Here is a 12,880-nt window from a genome sequence, read left to right as displayed (position 1 = left end):
TAAATTCATTCTACTTTGTCGCCAACTGTCTGGTATTCGTCTATCTTTTAAAGTTTTTTCCACTGCTTTCACCAGAGCTTCCTTACTTTTTGGTCCCAGTTCATTTATCAGCCTAACGGGAACCTCGTCTAGCCCTGTGGCTGTTCGCGTAGGTATTTTCTCTTCCGCTTTCTTCCAGTTTAAATTTGTCAGCACCAGCTCCTTTTCCACTTGGGTCCCTCTCATGCTCTTTTTTTCATCAAGTACAACCTCGTCATTGCCTTGGAAGGATTTGGCTGTTGCGTTTCGGATGTAATTTATTGCCGCGTCTCCTTCCAGTCTGTTTTCATCTTCGTCTAGGATATGTTGTTGTATTGTTGTTGACTTCCTGCCTAATAATTTTATGTGATTCCAAAATATTCTAGGTGCGGCCTTCTTTTTCTCAAGTATTTCTGACAACCAACGTTCACTTTCACCTTTTAATTTTGCTTGCACCAGTATTTGAATCATAGACTCTTTCTCCCGGTATATTTCCCACTTACTGGTTACTTCACCCTGTGGCAACTGCGCCTTCTTTGCCTGCCTGTGCTCTCGAGATGCCTTCTGTCGTTCGGCGATCGCTTCTCGTATCTCCTTGTTCCACCAGCTTTTCGGTTTCTTTTTTCCTTTCCAACGAACATGTTGTTTCTCTTTCCGTATTTCTGTCGTTATTGCACTTAGAATCTCACCATATTCCCACTCCTTACTTGGCCACTTGCCAAGTTCTTCTTCAACTCTAGTGACTATATTTGCTATTTGTTCAGCGTTCAAATTTGGACTGGCCATTGTGCTTTCCTTGCTCTCTTTCCCCATTACATATCCCATTTTCAAAATGATGCGTTTATGGTCACTCCCTATGCTACTAAACCCTTCCTCATCGATGACCTATTCTCTCAACTTATCATGCATTCCTTCTGTCATCAGACAGTAATCAATGGTAGATTGCCGGTTTCCCACTTCCCCCGTGATCTGTCCTTCACACTTAGGCCCTGTATTCACGATCACGAGGTTATGTTGCCCGCAAAGGTCTAGCATTGACTTCCCGTTATTGTCGGTATAGCCATCTAAATCCTATATGTGGGCATTCATGTCACCTAATAGGACAATCTCAGCACCATTCCCGAAACCCTTAATATCAGCGCTTATGCATTCCACTAACTCTTTATTCTTCTCTGTGCAATTTTTTCCGGTCCACAAATACGTAACTCCCAGCCAAGTTTCTTTCCCACTCATTGTACCTGATAACCAAAGATGCTCTTGACATTGTGAATTTACGCTTTTCCATTTGGCTCCCTGATGGATGAGCATTCCGACTCCCCCTCCGTTTCTTTCCGACTTAGTTCTGTTGCACCCTTCCCATACATAATTCTCAATGACTGGCGGCTCTTCTGAGTCTCTAAGGTGCCTTTCTGTAACCGCATACACCCCTATTTGTTCTCTATGTAACTGCTCCTCAATCTCTGCCCACTTTTCCTTTCTTCTGCCGCCCTGCATGTTTATGTACCCTATTGCATGGCGAGCTCTTGTTCTTGATTTCTTCCTTTTTCTGTTATCGACGGCGATGCTCTTCTGATGTTCCCCTAGGGGACCTTCTTCATTACTACCTACTCTGACCTCCTGAGCGCCCGCGGGCCCCCTAAAAAAGCAACAGCGCGACCTCCAAGTCGCCAGCCCACTTCTCGTGCTAGCCTGTAATTGAAGTGGATCCCATCTCGTTTAAAACTACCACAACTTCTTACTTCCCTGTTTACGTCGACAACCTCGAAACCCTTCTCTCGGCTCATTTTCCATATTGCCTCATTGGCAGCCATTACGGCTCTTTGTACGTGACTGTCACGCACAGGCACCTCCGGCACCGTGCATACCACGATCTGCACTTGAGGGGATAGCTCGCGCAAGTCGTCCACCCCCTTCTCCAAGCGCTGGGCTAGTCCCGGCCCTTTCCTGTTTGGGACGTCATTTAGCCCACCTGCTACTACGACAAGGTTGCGCACGTGGGCATTTTCCGTGATCTTTTCTTTTGCTCGCTCCATGACAGAACTCAGTGTCTGCCCTGGAAATGTGCCTACCGCCACTCTTTTGTCGCCTTTCACCCTCTCCACAATTGCTTTTGAGCACCCAGCCATGTTTGCGTCGCCAGCGATAATCACCCTTTCACTCTCTCCTACCTCTCCCTGCTTCCCTGTGTCCTTTTCCGCGTGATTCTGACTCGACAAAGGGCATTGTCCCCTGGGTTCCTGCTTTTCCCGCGTGGCCTCAAGGTAGGTGCCGCTCTTTCCAGCTTCCTGTGGCTGCAGCGCGTCGCCTCACTCGGGGCGTGTTATACCTAGAGGGTAATCTGGCGCCACCGTCTATGGGAGTTTCTTAAGGGGGCACCGTGCCATCATGGGAATGACGTTATATGCATGGTTATATGTGTCGGCGAGGCTCGCGTTGGCTGGTGTTGTAAGAGGCTTCATCTAAAACGTGGATATGGCTACGCAAATAACGCGTTCTCAAAGTAAAATCTTCATAAAATGTTTCCATTCACGCATATTACATTTTTACTCACCCACAACGCATGACCAAGTGAAGAAAAGCAAGAACAGATGACCGACTGTTTCAAAGCGAGCGCAAACCATGTCGTCTGTCCTGCAACTTTAGCGGCCCGGTGATACTTTTTACGTATTTACATATTATATATATATATATATATATATACATATATATATATATATATATATATATATATATATATATATATATATATATATATATATATATATATATATATATATATATATTACATTAATTATATACTACATTTATATTACTTCACTTTTTCGTTGATATTATCCACCAATCAGATAGTCTATCTTACTTTCACTGTCTTTAAAACCCAAAGCTTTGAATAGTTCCCCGTTACATTCAACTGCAGGATGAAGTTGTTTACAAGCAAGTATCGGGTGTTCAGCCGTTTCCTCCTCCTCTCCACACGCCCCGCACAACAAATCTATCCAGGCAGGTATATGGCTCGGTACGTTTGAGTCCGCAGTATACCTGTCCTGGCTTCAAACAACACTGAGCTTCCCTTAGAATTATCGTAAATATTTTCTTTGGCTATTTCTTGCTTAAACGTCCTGTATGTCTCTAATGCCGATTTGGTTTGCATCTCTGTTTTCCACATACCCGTCTCTGCCTCCTTAACCTTTCTCTTGACGGATTATTCCTCACCTGTCCCCCCACTGCTGCCCAAGTATTTGCTTGTCAATTTTCTAGTTCGCTTCCTCCACCTTGTGTCAACATTCCTCGTGTATAAGTAACTGAAAACCTTCCTAGCCCACCGCATTTCCCCCATTTTTCTCAATCGCTCCTCAAATGCTACCTTGCTACCAGCCTCCCTGCCCTCGAAAGAAGACCATCCCAGATCCACCTGCACCCCAAAATCTGGTGTCTTGCCATATGCTCCCAGAGCGAGCCTACCCACACCACGTTGCCTAGTTTCCAATTGTTGCCGGGTCTTTGCTCTCATACATAGAACTGCATTGGCAAAAGTCAGGCTTGGAACCATTACCCCTTCCATATCCCTCGTACTACCTCGTACCTATTGTAGTTCCACAGTGCCCTACTCTTCATAATGGCTGCATTTCTGTTACCTTTAGTTGTTAGATATTTTTCGTACGCTGTCAGATACTCAATGCTATTATTTATCCACACCCCAAGGTACTTGTATTTATCGACTATCTCCAGTGTGGCCTCCTGTATCTTATGCTCACCGCAAATGTTACCCTTAAAAATCATGACTGCTGATTTTTCTTTGCTAAACTTCAAGCCTAATCTGGGTCTCCTTCTGTACCACATATGCCAATCAATCCCTGCAGATCTTCTGCATTGTCAGCCATTAATACAATATCATCCGCGTACATCAGTCCTGGTAATGACTGTTCAATCAATTTTCCTTGTTTGAAAAATGATAGGTTGAAGCCGAGTCCGCTTTGCTGTATTTTGGCCTCTAAACCTTGTAGCTACAGCATAAACATCAGAGGTGACAATGGGCACCCCTGCCTAAGCCTCCGCCAAATCATTGCAGGCTCCGAAACCTGCTTTTCCCATTGTATAATCACCCGGTTACCTTTATAGATATCTTTTAAAAAATTGGTTACTCCATCTTGCACTCCTAAAGTTTCCAGCGTGCCCCACAAGCCCTCTTGTAGTACACTGTCATAGGCTCCCTTGATATCCAAAAAAGCCAGCCATAGGGGTCTGTGTTCCTTTTCAGCTATTTCAATGCACTGTGTTAGTGAGAACAGATTGTCTTCTAGCCTCCTATGCTTCCGGAACCCATTTTGTAGCTCTCCAAGTACCCCCTCGTTCTCTACCCATGCCTGCAGTCTGTCCTTTATAATCTGCATAAGCACCCTGTATATCACTGACGTCCCTGTTATAGGACGGTAGTTATTTATGTCAACTTTGTCCCCCTTTCCCTTACATATCATTCTCATCCTACTTAGCCTCCATTCGTCAGGTACTTTACCATCCATTAGCATTTTGCTCACCGCCTCCCTTAATGCTATCTTAGATTTCGGGCCCAATTTCTCTATTAACATAATTGGAATACCATCGGGGCCTGCCGATGTGCTACTTGGTACCCTCTTCTCGGCCCTTTCCCACTCTCTTTGTCCAAGCGAAAGCAATGGGTTGACCGGGCTATCCCTCTCCGACATACTGCATGTACCATTTCTCTGTTCTGTAAATTTTTCCCTCACCATGGTTCCTATATGCTCCATTGCCTCCTCTCCTTCTGAGTACCTTGAGCTGTCACTATCTACCTCTGCTCTAGGCTTGTCCTATAACCCAAGGAGTTCAGATGTTGCCAGAATTTCCTAGCTGCCTGTTTATGTTTTTTATTGCTTATTTCTGACAGCCATTGGGACCCTTTCGTCTTGATTTTCTCGTTGATCAAATAGGATGCTTCCTTTCTGCATTTTATGTAGTTTACCCATTACCTCTATACTTCTGCTTCAGGTTCTCCCTTACTTTTGGAATAACTGAGTTCCCTGAAGGCTTCCTGGCGTTTCTTTATGGCCTTCTTAACCTTTTCATCCCGCCAGCTCTTGAGTGTTCGTATCCTTTGCCTGTTTTCCTGACTCGCGCCTTACCTAGCTCACGCTCAAATAGTCTCATCAACTTTGGGTAAGTCCAATCAGTTTCAGTACCCTCTGATATTTCCTCTTCAATTTGTTTGGCCGCTATTTCCACTTAGTCTTCTGAGTAGAAAATCACATCTGGCATTTCCTCACGCGTCGTTCGTGCTTTAGTTTCCCTGTTAAAACTCAGTTGATATGTTTTTGGTCGCTACTTATACTTCTGGAGCCCTGTTCATCTATAATCATGGCTCCTAATCTATCGTAGATCCTATGTGACATTAACGCATAATTTATTGTTGAGTGTCAACCCACTACCTCCCATGTTATGATCCCGTCACTTTTCAGTAGAGTTACAGACGACTAAGTTATGCCTATCACACATATCCAGCAGCATGTTACCTGTGGAGTCTGTGTACCCATCCATATTTTCAACATGCGCATTCATGTCTCCTAATACAATTATCACACATCCTTTTCCTAGCTCATTGATGTCCGCTGCTATACTGTACAACATTTTTTTGTTTTCTTCTTTAGCATTTGATCCTGTCCTAAGGTATACAAAGCCTAGAAGTGCTTTCGCCCCCGATACTTTTCCTTTTAGCCATAAATGCTCCTTGCATTCTTGTTTGACCCTTTGCCAATTTGTATTTTTATGAATGAGTACTCCAATTCCCCCACCCTTTCTGCTACCCTGCACTCTGTTGCAGTATTCCCATGCACAATCAGGGTTACAGGGCGGTTGTTCCATGTCCCTAACATGTGTCTCTACAAACCCATAAACCATTAAGTTCTCCTGCCTTAGTTGTTTTTCGATTTCCTCCCATTTTATCCTATTTTTGCCACCTTGCATGTGAACCCTATGTCTGACTTAATTTGGCTCTGGTGCTTATTCCTGTCGCCTCTTCTACAGTACCGTTGTTTGCTTGTTTGTGGCTCCTGCCCCGAATCTTCCACGCCTACACTGCTTCTTTCAGGGCTCTGGGTCCCCCTAAAGAAGCTGTTGCCTGGCGACCCATCCTGCCCCCTATCCTTTTGCCAGTGGCACCACTGTAGCGAATACCATCCTGCACAAAAGGCCGTAAGCCGGTTCCGTACACGTCCCTGTTGACCTCCATCACGCTATACCCGAGTCGTCCGCTCAGACTCCTAATGACCCGATTGGCCTCAACAACCCTCCTTTCTACCTGGTAAGTCTGGCCCTGCACCTCTGGGATAGTGCATACGGTCACATGCACCCTCCCGGAGGCCTCTCTAAGTTTATTCAGCCCAGTCTCAATGTGCCTCTCAAGGTCCTGGCTTCTCCCCTTAAGCACGTCATTGAGCACAGCATGCATAATGACCAAGCTGTCGCTCTCCGTGCTGTCCCCTACCACTTCCCGCGCCTTGGTCATTGCTTCCGCCATGCCCTTGCCCGCTTGCGCCTCTACCTGTACTCGTCCGTCCGCCTTCACTCTCGCCATCACGCCTTGTTCGGCCCTCCCCACGTTGAAGTCCCCTATCACCAGGACCCTTCTGCGTGCGAACCGTTCGCATACAGCCTGTGTCCGCTGCCCCTCCCTTCGCGCCCGGTGGCGTCCCTGTGGCTGCAGCGTCGCCTCACTCGGGGCGTGTTGCGCTGCTTCACTATAACTACGCCGATTCACCGGCGGGGAGCTGACGACCGCTTGATCTGGTTCCCTGCCTTCTACTTCACCTGTAGGGTCTACCCTACTTTCTGAGTTTTTGCCACCGCTTTGATGTCCTGACCCGACATTCTCCGCTGCCCGCGTCTCAAGCGCGTCGAGCCGCCTTTCAAGTTCGGCGCTCCTTTCTTTCTCTTCCTCAAACTCGGCCACGGTTCTTACTAACTGCGCGACCTAGGCCGCCTCCACCTTGACGAAATTGTCAACTTTCGCCTGCAGTGCTACCCGCTTCTCCTGCTCTTCCCTCAGGTCTGCCTTAAGCTCTTCAAACTTAGCCGCCCAATTCCCTTTCAGTTTTTGTACGGCTTCCCTGACGCCCTCGCACGACTTGCACGTGAAGCTAGACCCCTCTGCGTCTGCTAAATTCTGGAATTTAGTCTCGTCGAGGAAGCACCATCGCAGGCACTCGTCGCACTGCACTTTCACCCCGTCCCCCGCGGCCTTAACGTTCTTCGATCTCATCGCTAGGCCTACGCCCCGAGGCGCAGCGCGTGGAAAAATTTTGCGAAGGTGCTGCGACCGAACTGCATTGGGGTGGAGACGCGCTTCGCGGCACATTCAACTCCGGGGGCCCTGAGACAGAGTGCGCGTGCACGCTCTAATAATAGTGCTTTATTTCCACTGCAAATTTTTTATTAACACCCTTTTGCTGCGTATGTACATTTTAGGCATGTGTTATACAACACGACGTCTTCAAGTTTGCTGTCGTTGTCAAGTGCGTCGTCTGCTGGTGAGCGCGCATTCGTTGCGCGGACGCTGGCGGATTGGATTGGACAAACTTTAATAAAGGTCCTGCTGGACGCACGGCATCGCGCAGTGGGCGTCCCCCACGCAGGGTTGTACTAACTTTACGGCATGGACCGACAGGGGCGGGAGTACCTGGCGGCAGCTGCGCGAGCCTGCTGGTCTTGTAGGTGCGGGCTTCGTAGGGTCTTTGCCCACGCTGGCGGACGCCCAGTCGAAGCATTTTTACTTTTACTTTCTTTTTCTTTTTTTATTGCACTAAAACGCTCTCTGTTGCTTTCTGTATTCATATATATATATATATATATATATATATATATATATATATATATATATATATATATATATATATATATATATATGACTACCGAAAGCAACAGAGAGCGTTCCCCCCGATTTATTAGTAGAGAAGTTATCCTGGTATCATTTAAATACATCAGTTAATGCTTGGATTAAGGAATATTTAAGCTCAAGGCACCAGAAAGTAGTTTTAAACAGTCAACACTCGGATGACATTGAGGTAACATCAGGAGTACCACAGGGATCCGTCCTGGGCCCTCTCCTATTTTTAATCTACTTGAATGACATATGTGTTGATATTTCATCTCCTGGACGTTTATTCGCAGATGATTGTGTGTTATATAGAGTTATTCATAATGAAAATGATTGTCTTGCCTTGCAAGAGGATCTGAACAAGGTTACGGATTGGAGAAAAAGTTGGGGCATGCGTATAAATTTGCAGAAAACTGTTCAGCTGTCTTTTACAAGACAACGTACTCCTCATCAATTTAAATACAAAATAAGCACTCAACAGCTGTCATCTGTATCCGAGTTCAAATATCTTGGAGTTTTTTTTTAACCTCCAATCTGTCATGGCACCGACATATTGAATACGTTTCAGCCAAGGCGTGTAGGGTACTAGGTTTCTTACGACGAAATAGAAAACATTTTCCTTCAGAAACTAAGCAACTCCTGTATATTACGAACGTTAGATCTGTCCTCGATTATGCTTGCACTGTATGGGACCCTTGGCTAAAGGTTGATATACAAAAGTTAGAACGAGTGCAAAATTTAGCGGCTCGTTTTGTGTTCCGTAATTACTCTAGGCATTTCAGCGTATCACGTGCGAAAGAGAATCTTGGCTGGGAACTATTAGAGGAACGAAGAAAATCACTCAGGTTAAAGTTCTTTCATAACATATTTCAGTCTAGAGCTGGTATTGAACGCGATAAGTACATACTTAAGCCCGATTATGTATCTTTACGTCTAGATCATGTGTATAAGGTAAGAGAAAGAAAATGCAAAATCGAAATGCTAAGAATATCTTTTTTCCCCAGGACGATCTCGAACTGGAACAGTTTACCGCAGGACTCTGTAACAATTCTGTCTAATGATGCATTTTTTTATTCCTTGTTATAACACGTTCTTTTGATGAATGAAGTTGTGCTCTCAGGACCAATGCTGTCTACTGATGTATCTTTCTTTTTCTTCATTAATATAACCTATTCTGTTATTGACTGAAGTTGTATTTCTCAGGATGTATACGTTGTGCCGTAAATTATTCTGCATTTATTATGAAATGACTTGTACTGTTTGTTGTATACACTATTTGAACCTCCCCCTCCCCCGCTGTGATGCCACACTGGCGCTGTGGGTTCTGTAATAAATAAATAAATATAGTCATATCATAAGAAGCCAACAAACACTGACACCAAGAACAACATAGGGGAAATTACTTGTGCTTCGCAAATGAAAATAAGGAAACGCTAAATTGTTAGAAATTAAAGTGGATGAAAAATCAAATTGTCGCAGGTAGGAACCCAACCCACAACCTTCGCATTTCGCATGCGATGCTCTACCAATTGAGCTACAGCGGCGCCGTTTCCCCATCCACTTTCTTGGGTAGTTATGTGCCCCAGTAGAACCCTGGGAGTGTCAGCCAGCGCCACCACTCACAGACCTTGGCGGCGGACGTGGAACGTCCTTTTTTGCCGCAGGCGTCACGAGAACGTGATCTTTTTGGGTGAAGGCAACTGTTCAATAAACCCGCACATGCTACCTGAAGTCATCAATGTTGCCGGATTCGAGACCCTCGTTATGTAATAAACGAGAAGAAAGGGGGTAAACCGAGGGTCCCGATTTTTATTAGTCATATCATAAGAAGCCAACAAACACTGACACCAAGGACAACATAGGGGAAATTACTTGTGCTTAACAAATGAAAATAAGGAAGCGATAAATTATTGGAAATTAAAGTGGATGAAAAAACAACTTGCCGCAGGTGGGAACCGAACCCACAACCTTGGCATTTCGCGAAGGTCGCGAAGGTAATTTCCAATAATTTATCGTTTCCTTATTTTCATTTGTTAAGCACAAGTAATTTCCCCTATGTTGCCCTTGGTGTCAGTGTTTGTTGGCTTCTTATGATATTACTAATAAAAATCGGGCCCCTCGGTTAGCCCCCTTTCTTCTCGTTTATTTATTTATGTGTGTGTGTGTGCGTTCGTGTGCGTGCGTGCGTGCGTGCGTGCGCGCACGGTTGCTGGGCACCGCCTATTTAACGCGCTGGAGTTGTTTTTCGCGCCAGTACCGATGCAGTGCCTTCCCAGCATCCAGCGCGCGACACTGGGCCCATAATCCGACGTGGCACTGGACACTGGGTACTGGGTCTTGCAATAGGGCGGTATGGACATTTCCAGGGCGGACACTGGGTTCTGTCATGGAGCGAGCAAAAGCAAAGCTTGCGGAAAATGCCCACGTGCACAACCTTGTCATAGTAGCAGGTGGTCTAAATGAAGTCCTAAGCAGGAAAGGGACATGGCTAGCCCAGCGCTTAGCGAAGGGGGTAGACGACTTGCGCGAGCTATCCCTTCGGGTGCAAACAACGCCACTTAGTTTTTTTCTAGGTGACTTTGTTGCAAATCATGGTGTGCACGGTGCCGGAGGTGCCTGTACGTGACAGTCACGTACAGAGAGCCGTTAATGAGGCGATATGGAAAATGAGCCAAGAGACAGGTTTCGAGGTTGTCACAGTAAAGAGGGAAGTGAGAAGGCGTGGTGGCATTTCACGAGATGGGATCCACTTCGATTACAGGTTTGGACGAGAAGTGCCGGGCTGGCGACTCGCTGGTCGCGCTGTTGCTTCTTTAGGGCGCCCACGGGCGCTCAGGAGGCCAGAGTAAGTAATAATGAAGAAGGTCCCTTAGGGGAACCTGAGAATAGCATCGCCGTCATTAACACAAACATGCGTAAAACAAGAAAGAGAGATTGCCATGCAATAGCCTACATCAACATACACGGCGGAAGAAGAAAGGAAGAGTTGGCAGAGATTGAGGAGTAGGTAAACAGAGAACAAATAAGGTTGTATGTTGGAGCAGAAACACACGTTAGAGACTCGAAATAGCCGGCAGTGATTGAGAATTATGTTTGGGAACGGTGCAACAGAACTAAGTCGGAAAGAAAACGAGGGGGAGACGGACTGCTCATCCATCAGGGAGCCAAATGGAAAAGAGTAAATTCAAAATGTCAGGAGCATCTTTGGTTATCAGGTACAACGAGTGGAAAAAATACTTGGCTGGACGTAACGTATTTGTTGACCGGAAATAATTGCAAGAGGAAGAATCAAGAGTTAGTGGAATACACAAGTGCTGATATTAAGGGTTTCGAGAATGCAGCGAAATTATCCTATTAGGTGACATTAATGCCCAAATAGAGGATGTAGATGGCTATTCCGACAACAACGGGAAGTCAATGCTAGATCATTGTGAGCAACATAACTTCGTTATGGTGAAAACAGGGCCTAAGTGTGAAGGGCAGATCCCGTGGGAAGTGGCAAACCGGCAATCGACCATTGATTACTGTCTGATGACAGAAGGAATTCATGATAAGTTGAGAGAAATGGTCATTGACGGGGAAGGGTATAGCAGCATAGAAAGTGACCATGCATATAAACGCATCATTTTGAAAATGGAATATGTAGTTGGGAAAAAAAGCGAGGAGTGCAAAATGGCCAGTCCAAATTTGAACGCTGAACAAATATAGGGATAAGAATCGAGGGAGAACTTTGTAAATGGCGAAGTATATAGTTAGAATATAGTAATCTTCTAAGTGTAATAACGACAGAAATACGGAAAGAGAAACAACATGTTCATTGGAAAGAAAAAAAATTAACTTAGAAGCTGGTAGAGCAGGGAGATACGAGAAGCGATCGTTGAACGACAGAAAGCATCCCGAGAGCACAAGCAGGCAAAGAAGGCACAGTTGCCGCAGGATGAAGTAACCGGTAAATGGGAAATATACCGGGAGAAAAAGTCTGTGGTTGAAATACTGGTGCAAGCAAATATATAAAAGGTGAAAGTGACCGTTAGTTGTGAAAAATACGTGAGAAAAGGATGGCCGCGCCTAGAATGTTTTGCAACCACATAAAATTATTAGGCAGGAAGTCGATCCACAACAATACAACAAATTAACATATCCTAGACGAAGATGGAAACAAACTAGAAGGGGAAGCGGCATTAAATCACATCCGAAAAATAACAGCCGAATCTTTCCAAGGCAATGACGAGGTTATATTTGAAGAAAAAAATAGCATGAAAGAGAACCAGATGGAAAACGAGCTGGTACTCACAAATTTCAACTGGAAGAAAGACGAAGAGAAAATTCCTAAGCACACAGCCACAGGGCTAGACGAAGTTTTCGTTGGGCTGAATAATGAACTAGGACTAAAAAGTAAGGAAGCTCTGGTGAAAGCAGTGGAAAAAGTTTTAAAAGATAGAATAATTCCAGACAGTTGGCGACAAAACTGGAATGAATTTAATTTACAAAGGTAAGAGGGAGAAAGATAGAATTCACTCATATAGACCATTGAACATCGACATGTTAGCAATGCAGGCAATCAAATTAAAGCTGCAAGCATGGGCAGAGAATAATGAAATTTTGGGAGAACTTCAGGATGGCTTCAGAATAGGTAGGCGTTTTGATGATACCTTATTTGTTCTTACTCAGTATACTGAAATATCTAGAGTAGAAAGCAGACCGTTATATGTGACCGTTTTAGACATTACAGCAGCGTATGACAACGTAGACCGCAACCTTTCGTGGGATATTTTTGAAGGGGAAGGTTTAGGCGAATATTGTCTACCGCTTTTGAGACCACATTTACCTAAAAAAATATTATTTGCGATGAATGGGAAGGGATGAGGAGCGAGGAGAAAGTTGATATCAACAAGGGACTGAGGAAGGTGTGCACTTTATCCCCACTGCTGTTTATGATGTACATGGTGAGGATGGAGAGAGCGCTAGAAGAAAGTT

The sequence above is a fragment of the Dermacentor variabilis genome, chromosome 2 (assembly GCF_050947875.1).
Source record: "Dermacentor variabilis isolate Ectoservices chromosome 2, ASM5094787v1, whole genome shotgun sequence".
Lineage (NCBI taxonomy): Eukaryota > Metazoa > Arthropoda > Arachnida > Ixodida > Ixodidae > Dermacentor > Dermacentor variabilis.
This window is presented reverse-complemented; position numbering follows the sequence as displayed.